The 18,213-nt window shown below is 58.2% G+C and overlaps 1 protein-coding gene across 5 annotated transcripts in view; it reads left to right on the forward strand.

Annotated features, from left to right (window-relative positions):
* Window positions 1–18,213, forward strand: part of TSPAN18 (tetraspanin 18) — a 148,830-nt gene that overhangs the window by 99,806 nt on the left and 30,811 nt on the right. For all 5 annotated transcript variants that reach the window (XM_081263535.1, XM_081263538.1, XM_081263536.1 and 2 more), the window contains exon 3: window positions 254–366. The gene's annotated coding sequence lies outside the window, so the exon portion shown is untranslated. The remainder of the gene's footprint in view (window positions 1–253; window positions 367–18,213) is intronic.

Genomic DNA, 18,213 nt, shown 5'->3' on the forward strand with positions numbered 1-18,213 from the left:
ATGGTGTTTTCACCTGGGACCTGCACACACGGGCTCATGTCTGTCTCTGTGTCTTAGGGTTGTTTCTTCAGCCGGGACCCACGTGGTGGGACCCCTGTCCCACTGCAGATCCCAGGCTGCTGCGGTCTCCGCCTCTTCCCTCAGCCTCCTCCAGGGCCTGGGAGCCTCCAAACAGGAAGAAGGGCCCTGGGCAGGGCCGAACCCCGTGAAGCACCCCACCAGGCAGTCATGGCTGCTCCTCTTCTCCCCACAGGCGCACCTCAAGCCTGCTGGAACCCGCACTCTGAGCCCGCCAGCAGAGCTGCTCTTGAAGATTCTAGAAACACGGGCACGACCCTTAGAAGACTTCCCAGTGCCATCTACCAGGTAAGGGACTCAGCCTGGTCAGAGAGGGGTTTTATGCTACTTTTATTGCCGCTAAGTGTCACCAGCAGCGGGCACCTCCATTCTCCAACACAGCCCCATTTCAGTCCCTGTTGGCAGGAGGCCCCAATGTTAAGGCTCTGAGCTCTAATAGACCTAGGCTCAAATTTGGGAAGCAGCAGTGTGGCCCGGGACCTGTTCCTCAACCTCTCTGTGTCCCTTCTAACCCATTAGTCAAATTAGGAAGGAACCGCCTCACCTCCTGGGTTTGTGTTTAGGATAATGGATAAAGGGCTGGGGTTGGGGCTCCGCCGCACAGAGCTCGCCTCCCACGCGGGAGGCCCTGGGTCCGGACCTCAGCACTACAAAACATAAATAAATAAAAGATATTGTGTTCAAGTACAACTAAAAAATAAATATTAAAAAAAGATAATTGATAAAAAGGGCTCAGCAGGCGAAGAATCCAAGAACCCACGTTGCATTCCTGCACACGTGTGGCAGCCCACCATGCGAGCATGGTCACATGGATGGCCTGCCCCCAGCCAGGATGTGGACTCCGCCTCTGCCTTGTTTGTGGTTGAACCCCAGCACAGGAAGCTGGCCCGCTAAGGGTTGACGGACTGACTGAGATGTTTACCTGTGCTGTGCAGAGCCCTGAGAGCATCCTGGTGGTCCCTGGCCATCAGAGATTGCTCATCCTCATCCGTAACAAAAACCCAAATATCAGTTTCTTAAGCCACAGAGAGGGGAAATTTTCTCTAAGTAAAATCCCAAGTAAAGCGATTCTTTCACGGAAGCCACTGGGGCCCAGGTTCCTTCCGTCTACAGCTCCACCATTATTGTCCACGTGACCCGCCGTGGTGTCCCCAACCCGGTCATCAGAGAGGGGATGTCAGCAGAGGAGGGGATGCTGCCTTCTTCTAAGCTGATGCATTTGTCACATTCAGTGGCCAGAATGTGGTCACTTGGTGCCCCTGCTGCATGGGAAGCTGGGAATGAGAGTCTTTGTGCTGGTGACCTCCTGGCCACGCACAGTCCGTGGAGAAGGGGGATGAATCCCGGCTCCTCTGCCCAGCAGGTGGGACGTTCCCTGGTTTTTTTTCCAATCTTCCATGTTCCTTCCCGGCACCCAGTTTGTACGTCACTGTCATTTTGCCTTGTCTAGATGGCTGGAGTCACAGTGCACAGCCTTGAGACAGGCTTCTTTCACCTAGAAATATGTATTTAAGGTTCCTCTGTGTCTTTCTGTGTAGGGCAGTTTGTTTTAATTTTTTTTTTTTTTAATTTGAAACAAGCGTTTGAACCCAGGGGCTCTCACCACTGAGTCTCATCCTCAGCCCTTTTTATTTTTATTTTCAGACAGGGTCTTGCCAAGTTGTTTAGGGCCTCACTAAGTAACTGAGGCTGGCCTCAAACTTGCAACCCTCCTGCCTCAGCCTCCTGAGTCACTGGGATTACAGACATACACCTCTGTATGCCCTCCAATAACTTGTTTCTTTTTATTGTGGACAGCATTCCAACGCATGTGCCACAGTTGTTCACGGGCTTGCTTATTGAAGGACTTATTAGCCGCTTCCAGTGTTGGCAGTTCTGACCAGAGCTGCTGTAAACATTTGTTTGTAGCTTTTGTGTGTGTGGACTTAAGTTTTCAGCTTATTTGAGCCACTGCTGCTGGACGGCACGGCAGGACTACTCTTACCTTCATAAGAGCCTGTGGTGCTGTCTTCAGAGTGGCTGTCCCATTTTGCATTCCTACCAGCCATGAATGAGGCTTCCTGTGGCTGCACACCCTCACCAGCCATCGCTGCGGTCAGTTTGTGGCTTTCAGCCTCCTCCTAGGTGGACAGTGGAGGGATCCCTGTTTTAAAGTTGATGCAGAAGGTCAGAGGTCCACTTCTCATGGCCTGCTTGACATCAGAGCCCATGGCTGTCCCACCACCCCTGCAGCCTCTCCCCATGGCTGGTTCTTCTGAGACTGAACCAGAGCCCTGGGGTGGCCCCTCCTGCCCCAAGTTCAGGAGTGGCTGGATTCCAGGACCCAATGAACATTCATGGTATCGAGTCTGTCTCCTCCGCAGGTCCATGTTTGGGACAATAAGGAGAGGGACAGAATGAGTGGCTCTCAGTCAGGGCGCAGGGATCTCACTAGTCACCCAAACAGCCTCCCAAGAGGGGCCCAGCAGCTGGGACGATGGATGGAGGCAAGCGCAGCTCAGCTGGCCCAGGCACTGTCCCAGGGTCCAAGAGTCCCCCAGGTTCAGGTAAGCAAGGACCAGGGACATCTCAGGAGACTGAGGCAGGAGGACCGCAAATCCTGGGCAACTTAGGGAGACTGTGTCTCAAAATAAATAAAACTTTTTTTTAAAAGGAAAAAAAATATATACCTAATGAAAAAGTGAGAATTTCACAACATCAAAATTTGCCTGCAAAAGGTCAAAGTACTTTGTACAGCATAGGTGAATTATTGCCCGAGTCCTTTTGTCAAAAATTTGTAACTATGGGTGACAAAAATTCTGCATATTTCAAAATAGCTGGTTGACATAATTTTGAATGTTTCTGACATAAAGAAATGATAACGTCTGGGGTGATGAACTGATGAAGATGCCAACTGCCGGATCTGATCGTTACCGGTTGTACACCTGACTTGGAATCCCACGCTGTCCCCCGTATATATATGTACAACTATTACATCATCTAGGAATAAATAACATATTTCAAAAAACAAAGAGCCAAAGATGGGTCCTAAGATGGGGAGGGGAGGCACAGGCTGTGCAAGACGGCAGGTGCTGTGTCACTAGAAAGCAATGCCCATCAGGGTCAGTAAGACAGGTGACAGGTTGGTCTTTTCTTGGTGTCGAATAACTGGCAATTTAGGGTCTATTTACTGGTGTCGAATCAGTGCTGAATTCAGAGCCATTTCCCATTGGATGTGTCACACCACATCTATGCCCCTGCTTCTCTCCCGTGGGCCTCGGTCCCCAGGCGGGGACCCCCGCGTGGGCCTCAGTCCCCAGGCGGGCACCCCCGCTTGGCGGCATGGCCGAGGCCGGCAGCTCCCAAGTCTAACCCCAGGCAGTACCGGAGCAGCCTTTCCCGGGAGTTCAACCACAGTCCCAGAGTCGAAGCTCATTGGCTGGCGTGGTCACATGACCATCTCTGACCAATCATTGAAACCTGGAGGCGAATGTGCTGATTGGCGGACGAGGTTGGTGGGGCGTGGCTGGTGCTGATGGGGCGTGTCGTGGGGAATCTCTGGAATGCAGAGCGGGAGGTTTCTCGGAGGGAAGTCCGGGCGCTGTTCTCACCAGGACAAAGGAGTGCAGTGCGGGCAGACGCTGAGCGCGCGGGAAGCAACGGGGGCTCCGACTTGTCCCTCTTCATGTGTTTCATGCGACCCGGGTTGGCCTTCCTGGGACAGGTGCCTGATTTGGGGTGCATCTGGCATCTAAGGCCTGACCTGGCTGGGGCGGAGCTGGGCAGAGCGCTTGCCTGGCCTGCGCTCCTGATCCCCGGCGCTGCAGAACAAAGCGGGGAGGGAAGAAGCCTGGCTTAAGAACACACCTGGCATCACCTGTCCCCAGGTTGTGCCTCACTTCCCAAAGGCTTACCCCAGAAAGCCCTTCTCCCCGAGGATCCTGCGCTTCCGAGCGCCATAGCACCTTTCCCTCCTTCTCTCCCGGCTGCCCCTTCACTGCGGGGTGTGTGTGTGGTGGGGGGGGGGGGATTTCTGCAGACTCTTTAGGGTTTACTTGGCTTAAATGGCCTCTCAGATAGGGGCCTTTCCCAGGCGACCAGCCCAGCAGTCCAGGGGAGGAGGGCGCCGTCCCCACTGGAGCTGGCCTGGCTGGTGCCCGCTGCCGCAGGTCTGTTATGCATTTAGGGTGCGGCTTATTTCATTAGGGAAAAAAATGATTGCTTAGCAGAAAACGATGAAAAAAAATAAAAACAAAACACAGCTTAGAACGCTGCTCCCAGGCAATGTGGCCACGTGCTTTTTAAAATCTGCCCCTTGCTTGGTTTGGGTTGACCACAACCCTCTTGGCCCTGCCCCAGGGCTCCTGCGCTCTGTCTCCACTGTGGACTCCGCAGGTCTGAGTCACCACGCAGACCGCTCTGCGGTCAGCGCCGCCCTGCCTTATATGGTGCGCTCAGCCTCTGGTCCCGCAGGGATGGTTCCTGTAGTCCACCGCCCGGGGACGCCCACTGCATGCCTGGCCCCGTTCAAATGCTGGAAATTGAAATTGAGCAAATTGCAAAGGTTCCTGCCTCCAGGAGATCCCAGGAGAGCAGGACCTGCCTTTGACTGTCTCCATCTCCTTCCCCGCCCAGGGGTCCATCAGCACTGGACCCCCCATGGGCAAGGTTTATAAGTCAACTATTTTCCACAATTTCAAAAGCCCCCAGCTGCCTCTGACGCTGCAGAAGTAATAGAATGACTTGTCTAGTCTGGGACTTAGAGTCCTAAGATACTGGTGGCAGTGGCCCTGGGTATCTGGTCTGGGTGTGCAACACACACAGAGAAGTGGCAGGTGCCACTGTCCTTTCTCATCATTTCTGTTGCCCTCCAGAAGCAACTTGGGCACCAGGGCTGAGAGCCCCCAGCTTGTTGCCAAGGGGCACCACCACCCAAATGAGGAACCAGGGGCTGGGGACACAGATGTAAAAGAGGCTTGGGAACTCCAGGGGATGAGGGGGGGGTAGTGATAAATCAGGGGACATAGCACGTGGGGACTGGGCTTTGGACACTGGTGGGGGGACAGTATGGGCGAGGATGTTGTGCAGAGTCCCAGGAGGCAAAGACTGGGCCAGGTGGGAGTGGACCCTGGCAGCCACTGTCCTTCCTGCAGCCTCCGGTTGACCACAGGGCTGTCTTCAAGGCAGCCTTAGACTAGAGCTTGGAGCAGCGCCTCCTCTTCCTCTTCCTCTTCTTCTAAAGGTGAGCCCTTTAGAAGAGAAGGGAGGTGCTGGAGGGACTTACAGAATCCTACGGCTTTTCAGCTTTTCCATTTTACTTATAGCATGGTGAGCAGCAGGCGTTGCAGCAGACCCCTGGGCACGGGGTTCCTTGTCCCAGCCATGCTAGAGTGACTTCGCATATTATAGTTTGTCATTTGTCACATGAAGGGCGAGGTCCCTGCCAGCTTTAACCATCCTACTCCCAGTCAGACCTGGGTCAGTCCTAGCCCTGAGCCTCAGTTTTCTCATCTGTAAATTGGGGATAGCAATAGTCAACATCTCACAGAATTGAGGTAAAGATTAAATGGGAGAATTAAATAAGAAAAGTGATTAACAGACGCCTGTCAGAGTGCCAGCACTCAGGGGTAGCGAATGCTGCTGATGCTGTTGAATTCGTTTGTGACTCTGTAGGAGGCATCCCAGATGGTTACTGGTGTGTAGGGCCTGTTGGTCCATGTCCCAAAACACTTGGTGATCATGGAGCCACACTCCCTAGCCCCTTTGTCTCCAAATGGACGTGGAACCGCCAAAACAGGGTCCTATTGAGTAGGACACCATGTGCCCTGCTATCAGGTCTGCAGGCTGGACCCTGGGCCCAGCAGCTTCTAGAGCTTTCCTTAGCCCCTTCTTGCCATCTGGGGCCGACAGCCTTGATAAAATGCTGGAGAACCCACGTCGGTTATGGGGACCCAGGGGTGCATGGCCAGCGGTTCCCTCAGGCATTCTGGATGCTGAGTGCTCTGGAGAGGAGGGGGCCCTGCTGCAGGCACCGGTGACACCGTGGTGTTTCACGTGCACTCCTCGCAATGCATGCTTCCATCCTGAGTTACAATGAAGTCAGCAAATTGGCAGGTGCCAGGGTCCCTCCCGTCCAGCCTGTATTGGCCTTGCCTTTCCGGGGGGCTGTGGGCATCTCACCTTTTCCGATCCTCAGCATGGAGCGGGGCACCGTGGGTGGGGCTGCCAATCAGGGGTTGGTGAATGGACGGACAGATGAACGGGCTCTGCTACTCCACGCTTTCCAATCCTCAGCCAATTTGGCTGCAGACACCAATCTCTTGGTTTGTGTTCCTGTGACAATTTGATTTAGGCTTCGGGGGGTATCAGTAGTTTTCAGGTAGCAGAATGGACTCACAACAGCGGCTTTGGAGCTTGTCGATTTCTGTGTCATTTCGGGAGGCAGCCTGGTGTGTGCTGATGGACAGGCTGGCTGTCAGGCAGGCGGGAGTTCAAGCCCCCGCTCAAGGCAGGATGACCTTGGGCATGTTATTTAGTCTCCTGCAGTTTATTCTTTCATCTAGGAGATGGTGGCACTAATAGCATCCAGCTCATGGAACTTGATGAGCTTTAAATTAAATAATGGGTGCTAAGCCATGTCGCAGCGCTCCGGGCCCAGGCTGCCGCTCAGGAAAGAATGGAGATGGTCTATTTAATGACCCCCTGTAAGCTATCTATTGCAAAAACTTCTCTCTTGCAAATGGAGTTTGGATGATTGCTTTGCCATTTTAAGACAAAAATTATTTTGGAAAGTTATTACCAGATTGATACATGTTCTTTAAAAATTCAAATGACCTGGAAGGATTTAGATTACAAAACAAATGCCCCTTCCCCACCTTCCAACTCCATCTCTCCCTCGCCCCCCCGCCCCAGAGGTCTTTGAATATAGAGCGCCCCAAGACAAACTCCAACTGGGAGACATTCTAAATTTATTTTTCTTCCTCCTTAAGGGTAGGAGACAGGTGCTCAGTCAAGAAGAGACAGGAGCCTGGTGGCTGTTGCGGCATATTGCTGACCAGACCAGAAGTCTTAGGACTGGTACCCAAGTGGTCCCATGGGACCAGGGACAGCCTGGCTTCTGGCAACTTTAGCTCTGAGTCCTGAGGGTCTCCAGTGCTGTCTGGGATACCACAGGACCGTGGAGGGGGTGGCCCGAGCTGAGCTGTACTCAGGCCAGGCGGGGAGTGCCAGGCTCGCCAGACACTGGCCACATGACAGCCCCTCTCTGTCACAGTGTCCCAGGGTTCCGTGCAGCCCCAGCCTCCTGGATCCTGGTAGGTGACATTGGAGAGGGTGCTTGCTGTCCCAGCAGATCTCACGGGAGCCTCCGTGGCCTTGTGTGATCCAAACCTTTGGGAAGGGCTCCTCTGCCACCTGGGGTCAGGGCAGGGCAGAGGGTCAGCAGCTGTTTCTGTGCCAACCAGGCACAGCCTGGCCTCTGGTCACACAGGCCATGAGTTTGGGCCCCGGACCCCCAGCTGCTCTCCTCCTGTATCTCAAGGTCTCCCCATGACCTTGGGAGGGCTGTTCTGGGAACAGGGTGCCTGAGCTTCTGACGAGGGTCCCCCTAAATCCCATTCTCTTACTAATCTCCAGAGACACTCTCTGCCCTGGCCCCTGGCCTTGGCCTCTGCCCCCTCCCCCTCCCCCTTCAGGGTGCCAGCCTAAGGACCCTGGAGAAGTTTCCAGAGCCTGAGGGTGGACGGGCCATCGTCCTAGGCCCAGCTCCTCTATCTGGCCATGGAACCAGCAACCCCCAAGGGATGGGATCAAGCCTCGCCACCATCTCAGGAAAGGGGACACAGACCACCAAACATGGTTCTCAGAGCAGCGGCTGAGGCTCCTGGGAACATGTTGAAATGCTGATTCCCAGGAGCCCCCCCACACCCCCTGACCTGCAGGGCAGGAACTTGAGGGTGGGTTTTGACAAGCCCCCCAGGAGATGCTGATGGCTGCCCGAATCTGAGAACCACCGAGGACAAAGGCAGGCGACACAGTGTCTCACACACTGTGCAGTCCTGTAGGGGGGGAGGGAGCCCACGCTGGGAAGGGGGAGGTGCGGGGGGCTGTGCTCCTGAGTGACTTAGAGGTGGACAAAGGCGGCTGTGTGTGTGCCGGGGAAGGGGGGATTCCTGGCAGGGGGATCAGTCGTGCAAAGTCCCGGGGGCATGATAGAGCAGAGGAATTCCAGGAGCCCCGAGTGGTGCCCGGGTGGACTGAGAAGCTGTCGAGGGGGAGGAGGGGTATAAATAGGCCTTTGTGCTGTGAGTTCCCCATGAAAGGGTGTCTGCAGAGGAGGGGCAGCCTTCTCCCGGCCCTGCCCGGGACGATGGTGGGGCAGGGACAATGGTGGGGCAGGGACGGTGGCTGCAGGTGAACCACAGAGGGCTCATTGAGGGACAGAACCAGTTGCAGTCACTGTAAGGCCCGGCAGGAGACGGGCGTCTTCTGGGGAGGAGGCTGAGCTGCCAGTGGGGGCGGGAAGAAGGCAGGCTGCCCACGGATACCCTGGGTCACCAGGAGCCCCGCCCTGTTGCTAGATGACCCCTCAAGTGAGCTGATGAAGGATGGCGCCCTGGTGTCCTCTGCTGTCCCTCTTTGTGGCCCCCAGCACATGACTTCTGCCCCCAGGGTCCCCTTCCTTTCTTTGGGGTGTAGGAGACTAAGGTACCAGCTGCATTTAGAGAACTGGGCCTGGCATGGAGGCCCCCAGAAGTGCACCCCACTCCAGAGACCAGGTCGAGGTCGGAGGGGCCGCAGGTGAAGTTGGGGTGTAGGTGTGGGTGTGGTCAAGAGGCCCGGCCTGCCCACTTGGGCCTGGCTGGGGGGTCCCATGGAGAGGAGGCGGCAGCAAAGGAAGCCCCAGCCCAGCCCAGCCCGGCCCCTTCCTGGGGGACCCCAGCCTTCCGCCCCGGCTCCTGGGGCCACGCAGGCACATCGGGGAGGGGGGGAGGGGAGGGCTCTTCCAGAATCAGGGCTGCTGTTTTGCAGGGGCCTCCAAAGAGCCCAGCCTGTTGAGTCCTGCCACCAGCAGGGCCTAGGAAACTGCCTCAGAGCCTGGACCCCAGGGGACCCTGCCCTGCCCAGTAGGGAGGGGCAGAGATGAGTGGCCCTGGCTAGGGCCAGACAAGACCCGTGGGCCTGGAGGGCAGCACCTGGGGACGGCACGCCTGCCTCCTGGGCCCCACTGCTGCTCCGGTGTGGCTGAGGTGCCCTGTCTTGGAGCTGCCCCGGCCTGTGTGTATTCAGATGTCACGTTGTCCCCAACCAGAAATCAGGGCTGATATGTAGCAAGCACTCGGAGGAGCTGCGGTTCCAGCTGGGGAGGTGCCAGCCAGGCCCGGCCACCAGGTCCCCTCCCTCAGATGGCTCAGGCCTTGGTCTCCCACTTGACTGAATACAGGAGATGATCACAGACGACCTGGACTGGGAGGGTTTCGAGGTCATCTGCCTTGACTCCCGGGAGGGGGTCATTTAGCCTCTGATGCGGAGCTTTAGTGATGGGAGCTCGCGGCCAACCGGGAGAGCAGTGCTTGGCTACTCCCTTGTTGTCACAGGCCCTGGGTTCAAACCCTCCCCTCCTGCTAGCTGTGCGTCCTGAGGCCAGTGACTTTCTTTCCAGAGCTTTGGCGCACACCTGTCATCCAGGAGGATCACAAGTTCAAGGCCAGCCTCAGCAACTGAGCAAGACTCTGTCACAAAAGAAAACATTAAAAGGGCTGGGCATGTCACCCAGTGCTAGAGGCCTCTGTGCTAAACCCCCAGTATTAAAAAAAAAAAAAAAAAAAACCACCAGCAGTGACCTTTGACCTTGTGGACCCAGGCCTGGTGACCTTGATCTTAGTGACTTCCCATGGGGCGTGGACACCACCCCGACCTTGCATTGACCCTTCCAGAGTCCAGTTCTGTTGCTACCATTTCTGAGGTTTTTAGAAACAGTTTTGGAGAGGAAGGATTGTTCCAGATACGATCCCGTAGTTTGTAGTCAATTTACAAAATTGCACCACCATCTCTACAGTCTGCTTCTAGAATATTCCCATTACCCAGCATGCTCTCTGTCTCTGTAGAGCTGCCTTTGGGGACACTATACGCACAGAAGTGTGCACTGTGTGTGGGCTCCTGCTGATGGCGGACTGCTGGAGGGGCGGAGACTGTCCCCTCCATGGCTGCCCATCTCCCACAGCCTGCCCAGGCCCAGTCCAAAGCGCGTGCTGTAGGTGCAGGAAGGAATCCTCTGTCCCCCCTCCCACGCCTGGAGCCTCCCACGCCTGCCAGGCGGCTCCCTGTCTATCACAGACCAAAGGAGCTCTGGTCGTCGCATGCCGAGGGCCAAGCCTATGGGTGTCGGGTGATCTTTGGTTCCATCCTCTGACGTGGAATCTCAGAGAGTTTGAGACGCTCACCCTTAGCCACACAGAGGGAGTGAGAATTTACAGCCTGGGTCTCGGGATTTCAAATCCACCCTTTAACACCTGCACTACATTTCCCCTGTGCTGGGGAACCGCTCGTCTTTGTATTGGGGTGAATTCTTCCTGTAAGTCCCACCCATTTTCACACCACCAACCTGGAGGGAGAGCAGGGAGACATCCTGGAGGAGGTCCCGTCTGAGCTGGACTTAGAGATGAGAAGGACAATGGGGAGGGTTCCCGGGCTTCCGTGGGCTGCCCTCTCTTAAGTGCTTCATGGCTCCTCGAGGCTGGAGCAGATGCCGAGGTATCTGTCCCCCTAACCCTAACCCTCCATCAGCTCGGGCTGGGGGCCGTGAACAATGAACATGCGTCTCCCACAATTCTGATGGCGGACAGTCAAGATCAGGCTGCCAGCCTGGCCTGGCTCATGCGAGGTCTTCTGTTGTATCCTCTGTGGTGCAGAAGGAGAGGAAGCAGGCCCTGGGCCTCTTCTCAGGAGGGCGCTAATCCTGTCCTGAGGGCCCCACCCTCCCGGCCGCATCACCTCCCACCTCCGGATACCGTCACGTTGGAGGTCAGTGTCTGGACACGTGGACTTGGGGAGACAGCATTCGGTCCAGCCCTGACCCTCGTGCGTGCGAGGAGCTCAGCAGTGCCAGGCTGCCTCCAGGGCAGGGAGGCCAGCACCTGGCCCGAGAACCCCTTCCTTTGCGGAGCTGCTCTGACTCTGGGACCCTGGTGACCCACAGGATGCAGCCAGCCCCTCTGCCCACCTCCACCTTCAAGATGCTGAGCTCAGAGGCCGGCCCTGGAGGAGCCTGGATGTCTGAGCCAGACCATCTGGGTTCCCTCCGCCATTCCTCCTGGTGGGGACGGACTGTACAGGGTGCTTAGCCCCAGGGGAGGGGGACACCTGCCTCAGATGCCCACCCCAGGACCTTGGACTTGGAGGCAGGATCAGGGGTGTGGTAAGAGCCACTCACCGCTCCTCACACAAGCTTTTCTCTGTGCTGCATACAGAGAGAGGGGGAGAGAGAGAGAGAGAGAGAGAGAGAGAGAGAGAGAGAGAGAGAGAGAGAGAACAGAGAGAGAATTCTTATCATTTACTCTGACTCTGTCAGGTAAAGGGCTCCTCCCCATGACCATGACCTCCTGAAAGGCCCAGGCAGTCACATTGAGGGTTAGGGCTTCAACACACGAATTTGGGAAGTGAGTCCACTCAGTCTGCAACATGAACCACCTCACAGGGTCACCACAAGGCTAGAATCAATGCGTACAAGACGCTGAGAGCAGGGCCCGGCACGAGGTCAGTGCTATATTAATGTCCATTATTATAGGAGGTTTAGTACTGAATGCAACATGTCGGAGGATCCTTTTCCATCTTTGCTGCGAGTCTAGACTCTATGAAAGCCTCATAAATACATACATTATTTAATAATAGCAGATATTTATATTGTGCTCTCCAGATACCAAGCCCTGTCTTAATGCTTTCTATAACTTATACCAGCCTTAAGAGGTAGCTGCCCTTAGCATCCCAATGCGAGGAAACTGAGACCCGGAGAGGTGCAGTAACTTGCCTAAGGTCACACAGCCATCGGGTTCCTAGGGAGTTAATAGCATGTATTTATTTATTTACCAAGTGCCACCTGCCGGGCTGGGCACACTCCTCCAGAAGTTTGTCTTGGGGACAAACCCATGACCAGGCAGTGGGAGCATTTATGGCAGAGTGTGCTCATGGGGCAGCCAGGGAGATGTCGTAGAATTCATAATGCCTGTGGCTATGGCACCCGCGAGGTGCCACCAGGGAGGGGTCCCTGGAAACAGACTTTTCAGCTGGGGTCGGAAGAGGACAGGAGAACAGCTTGAAGGAGGGGCTGGGGAAGAGGGCGCGCAGCCTGGGTTGCTGGCGGGTCCTAGCCGGCCGCCGGCCTTCCAGCGGTCACGGTCCTGCCGCAGGACAGGACTCCACACGGCCCAGTGCCCCGTGGCCACCTGGGTTTTCACTATTGGCTCAGGGGGTTTATAGTGGCCCCGAATTTCCTGTGGCACCCCAGGGCCCTGAGTGGTCTTGGAGGCTGGCCCAGGGACCCTGGCTATGTGGTGGCCTCAGGGGGCTCCATGGTCCCTACCTTATTTTATGGTGGCAAAAGGAGGAGCGTTCAGACTCTCAGAGACACGACCCCTTGTCTGGGGGAGGAGAGCCACTGGAGGAGACTGTGCCTGGGCGGACCTCAGGCTGCAGCAGGAGGAGGGCGGCAGGGCGGCAGGGCCCCGCAGGCCTGGGGAGCCGGGAGGGTGGACTCCGCGCTTGATTTCTTTTCTGGAAAGCTGAAAATTAGCCGCCTTGGGGACGTCCGCGGGGACCACTGTCCTGAGGAGACAGCTGTGCCTGTTGCCTGGATACGACGCACCCGCCTCCTGGCAGCCCCTGGAGTGGAGCATAGGGCCGAGCCCAGCTGGCATACCTGCCCAGGGCCATGGGGCTCCTCTGGGCTGGGCCTTCCCGGGCTGGCCCAGCCGGATCCACCCGGCCACCGTGCCGGGCCAGCTGGGTGACTTCACCCGTCCCAGCCTGGAGGTGACACTGCCCCCTGCAGTTCGGTGCCCAGGGTGGGCCAGGGAGGTGGGGAGCCCTGGACCAAGTGGAGCACCTGTGCCCACCCCCAGCCGCACGCCTGAGAGAAGCCTCACCGCCGAGCCTCGGTTTCCCCATCTGTAAACAGGGAGCGGACCTCGCCCGGCACAGGGCACAGGGAGGTCCACTGGTTCCCCTCCACGTGGGCTGGGGGCGCAGGTCCCAGCTGGGGGGAGGGCGGATCCCAAGAGGAAGCCCCTCCGCATGTTTGCCCCTAAGAGACGCCTCCCCTCCGCCTGGGAAGGCAGAATGAGTGACACCTGGGCCACCCCTGCGCAGGGGGCTCCGTGCTCACAGCCCGCGACCCCGGGGCACTGATCACCTGACCACCTGGTCCCCAGGTCTCCTTCTAGAAGCCCCCACGGCAGAAGGAGGACACTGAGGAACGAGGCCATACAGCCCTGGTGGGCTGGGGTGGGGACATCGCTGTCCTTGGGTCTCTGTCTGGTGGGACCGGCCTTCTTAGCAGCTACGGGGGGCGGATGTGAGGAGGACAGGAGCCGGGCTGGCTGCTCCTAGATGCATTTGAGTGGGGAGCCGGGGACCCCCTGGAGCTGGGCCTCCCTTCGAGGCCTTGTTTCCAGAGCTGCTCAGGGGGAGGGTCAGGGCCTCTGGTCAGAACAAGACTCGGTTCTGCCCACGGTTCTGTCAGCCCTGATGGCGCCCTCTGGCCAGGAGGGGGAAAGGGACCTGCCACCTCCCTCCAGGTGGCCAGGAACCTCAACTCCCACCTGCCCCCACCCAGATGGCTGCACGGCCACCCAGTCCACAGAGCCCGGCTCTCACCGTGGGCTGGGGCTGCAGGGACCCCGGGTACCCTCATCCACAGTGCCCAGCGGCACTGTCATCTCACAACCCAGAGAGCTGCCGGGGAGGGGGCTCGCCACCCCACGAGGGCCTGGGCCTGAGCCCCCCAGGACTTCGGCTCTTGAGCTGATGTGGGACTGAGCCTGGTCACCTCCGAGCTGTGGTTCCGGGAACCTCCCGAGCTCCGTGCAACTCCCCGAGATGACGAGGACCCTGCCGAGGAAGCCTTCTGGAGAGAGGGCGCTCAGGGCCACAGCCGGTCAGGGACAGGCCGAGATACAGAGCCAGGCCTCGTCCCACCATTGAGGGAGGCCCCGCCTGGCCAGGAGGCCCAGGCCTGCGCCCCAGAGGGAGGAAGGACCCCCTGCTGCCTGCCCCCGCCCCGGGGGAGAGCAACCAGCCCCGTCTCTGCGCTCAGCCCCGGGGTCATTCCTGGGACAATAAAGAGGCAGGCGCAGGCTCCAGGGAACAGGGTCGGAGCATCCATGATGAAGCACCAACCTCTGGCCTCGTCACTGTCCCAGGAGGCTCTGGGTTCCAGTGTGGCTTTGCCAGTCATGGCCTTGCTATGTGGCCTGGGGGATGGCGGCCCCTCTCTGGACCTGGTCTTATTATCTCTGAGATGATGCATTGGAACTGGACAAAAGGGACCCCTGCCTGCAGCCACCACAGGCGGAGACATCAAGTTGGGCCTTGCGGCGCGAGAAGTCCTCCATGGGGACATAGGGGGCAGGCATTCCAGCCCAGGGTGAGGGTCAGGGCCTGTGATTCAGTTGTGGTACCCGAAACACACGCAGCCTAAGAGCGGGGGCTTAGGTGACCCTTGTTATAATGACATAATAATACACATCCCTTGTTTAAAAGGATAGAAGTCACCCAAGGAATACAAGTCCCCCTATCATGAGCTAACCTGGGGTACGGCTTCAGCGCTTTTGGTTGGTGATGCTTTTGTGGGTTTTTTGGTTTTGGTTTTTGGTTTTTTTTTTTGTTTTTTTTTTTTTTGGTGCCAGGGATTGGACCCGGGGACACTTGACCGCTGAGCCACACCCCAGCCTTTATTATTGGCATTTTTGATCCAGGGTCTCACTAAATTGCTCAGGGCCTCGCTAAGCTGCTGAGGCTGCCTTCAAACTTGTGATCCTCCTGCCCCAGCCTCCCGAGTCACTGGGATCACAGGGGTATGCCGCCGCGGCTGGCTTTAGCCCCTTTTAATAAGAGTAAGAAGATGGATCTTAGGACCCCTGACGCGCAGCCCCCACTCCAGGCCGACAGGGAAGAACACAGGCCTGTCTCTGGCTGCAGGGCTGGGCCGGGCCCTGGACAGATGGCAGGCATCCTGGGGAGGGGCTGGCAAGGTCACAGGGCAGGGGCAGGGCCACTGGGCAGGCACAGGGGACCTTGGTGCCTCCTCCCGGGCCTCCGGGGCCTGTAGAGGGGCTGCCAGGCGGGGGGCTGCTCAGGCTCTGCAGCGGGAGGCCCTGGGGGAGGGTCTTCGTGAGCACCACTGAGGCCTTTGGGAAGGACCCCGCCCGGCCACCCCCAGACCCCCTGGGCCTGTGAGCTGGCAGAAGGGGCCATCCCGCCACCAAGCTGCTCGGGGCCTCGTAATGGCTTGATTGTGGTTCCCTAAGCTGTCTGGCTACCAGGGTGGCATCTGGGAGGGGCCTGGTGACACTGAAGTCACAGCTGTGCTGGTGCCAGTCCTGTGGCTCAGTTAATGCCATTGACCTGGAGTGGAACCCCGTGGCCCAGGAAGGTCACCTGAGCCATGTTGCCATGGAGGGGACTGTCCCCAGTCATTCGGGGGAAGAGGCCCAGGTCCCAGGCTCCGGATCTCCCGGCCTAACGCCCCAAATCCCCCAGAAACCTCACCCTGCACCCTCAGACTGTCTTCCTGGGCATCGGGGGACTCTGGGGAACCCCAGGGTCTGGGGCCGTGGGTGGGGAGAAAGCACGGGTCTCAGCGACACCCTCACTTGGCACAGAGACGGGGGGAGTGCTCCCCTTCCCTGCGCCCCGAGGAAGGAGGCTGCTCACTGCAATTATGAGGTTCGGGGAATTCCCAGGCCGCCTAATTAGTGCTAATAGGGCGCGCAGCGGGAGAATGGCCCGCTTTGTTTGCTCTTCAAGATCAGACACTTGGCTGGCGCAGAGCTCAGTGGAAGAGTGCTCGCTCGGGTGGCCTAGGCCAGCCCCCGGCTCTGTCCCCAACGCTGCAAACAGAAAAGGCCAGACAGAGCCTGCTCCCCACCTTTGGGTGTCACGCAGCTCGGTCCTCTCTGCTCATCCCCCTACCCCCCTGTCCTGTACCCTGTGGTGGGACATGCAGGTTGAGCATGTCCCACACGTCCCATGTCCCCTGCGTACTCACACACGCACCACAGCACGACAGACTTCAAGTCCGTCCATCCTGGATTAAGACGCCCCTTCGCAAACCACGTGTCGAAAACCCAGCAGCCTTTCAGCCACCCCCCGACGGCCCCCACCCGGCCACAGTGCCATCAGAGGCCCTCCCGCCCCGCCCCGCGCCAGGTCCCCAAGGTACACGGGTGGAGGAAGTCTTCCTCTGAGGCAAGGCCGGCTGGCCAGGCCCAGGGGAGGGGGAGAAGGCTGTCCTCCTTCCCCAGCCAGCTGAGGCTCATGTCCCCAAGTGTGCCCACCCGACTCCCTCCACACTCCGAGGGGCCGTGAGGTGGGCCCCTGTGGGCAGGCAGGCTCCCTGCTCTCTGGGTCCCCGCTGTCCTGGTGTGGGGGAGGGGCTTCCTTTGGACCCTGCAGGAGGGAGGGAGGTGACGCGCTGTTGGAAGGGACATCCATGACGTAAGGCTGGCTGCTGGCTGCACAGGGTGGTGCTTTTTAAACTGAGGGTGGGTACCCACGCGGCCTGGGGTCCTTCTCCCCAAACCAGGGATCCAGAGCTCAGGATCAGCCCTGTGCATCCATGGGAAGGCCTGTGCTCTTACAGATCTGGGAAGATGGCTCCTCATTTTCATATTAGAACAACTGTGGAGGGATTTTGAGGTAAAACACAGAAACTTTTTGTGTGTGTGGGGGGGGGGGATGTGTGAGATAAAATAGATCTGCAGGCGATTTTGCTCTCCTGGTCTCAGATTTCCAGGAATCTGGAGGGAAGGTGTTCCCCTCCATAGCCATTAGAGGAAGGAGAGCGTGTGAGGTTCTGTGTCACCACACAATGGCCCAGCCACTTCCATGCTGTGTGACATTGGGCAACGCGCTGAACCTTTCTGGTGCACAAGGGGAATGGTAATGACACCTCCCAGGGCTGATTTCGCGGGACCCCACACTTGGTATAATGCTGGGCAGAGAGGGGGTCAGATCATGGTGGGTCTTCTAAGCTGTTGTAGGACTTGGTAGGAGACCAGTAAGGACATGGAGAGGGACGAGAAGCAGCCCCTAGGCGGGGTCCTCGGCTGTTGGCGCCAGGCAGGGGCTGGCTCCTCCCCAGCTCTCTGTCCTCCCTTCCCGATGGCTGAGGATGGTTCTGGCCCAGGGAACCTGACCTCGCCGTCCTGAGGGGAGGCTGGAAAGGCTGGCCCCTAGAGGGAGGGGCTGCCCGGCTTTCTGGAAAACTGGCCCCTCACCAGCCTGAGCCTCCGTGACGCTCTCCAACCAGAACTGCCACCCACGGGCCCCGGACAGTGCCTCCCGGGGGTCCCCCACAGCCCTGCAGGCCTTCCTCTGGGTCAACCCCAAGGTGCTGGCAACGGGCAGGTCCCTTGCAGCCCGCGCCCAGGTCCTGTCTGCTGGCTCGGGCTCTGGGTCAGCCACTCCTTCCTGTGAGCAGTCCCCATGACCTTGTCCCAAGCTGCCACCCCGGGGAGGGGGTGTCGCTCCCAGGGACCCCAGTCCCATATCTGCAATGCTGGGAAGGTGGCAGGAGACTGTCACAAGAAGGTCCCCTGCTGTGGCAATCACTTGGCCGCCTGGCCTGGGGGGTCACCTCTGGGCCACACGTCAAACACCAGGAATCTTCAGAGCAGGCTGTGGGCCAGGGCCAGGTCCTCGAGCTGCCATCTGCTGGACTCAGGGACCCCTGTGTCCCCTTGAGCGCATTCTCTAGATGGGGAAGTGACTGGTTCCATGGGATCCCAGCCACCAGGCGGCTCCACTCCCCTCTGGGTGGGGTGTGGACAGCAGCCCCCACAGTCATCTGGGGACCAGAGGGCTGCACAGAAAGGCCCGTCCAGCAGGCGGGGACACTGGCTGAGGGTCTTTCTGCAGCAGGCCCTGAGCTCCTGCTGGCCC

The sequence above is a fragment of the Spermophilus citellus genome, assembly GCF_964194105.1.
Source record: "Spermophilus citellus genome assembly, chromosome: 2".
Lineage (NCBI taxonomy): Eukaryota > Metazoa > Chordata > Mammalia > Rodentia > Sciuridae > Spermophilus > Spermophilus citellus.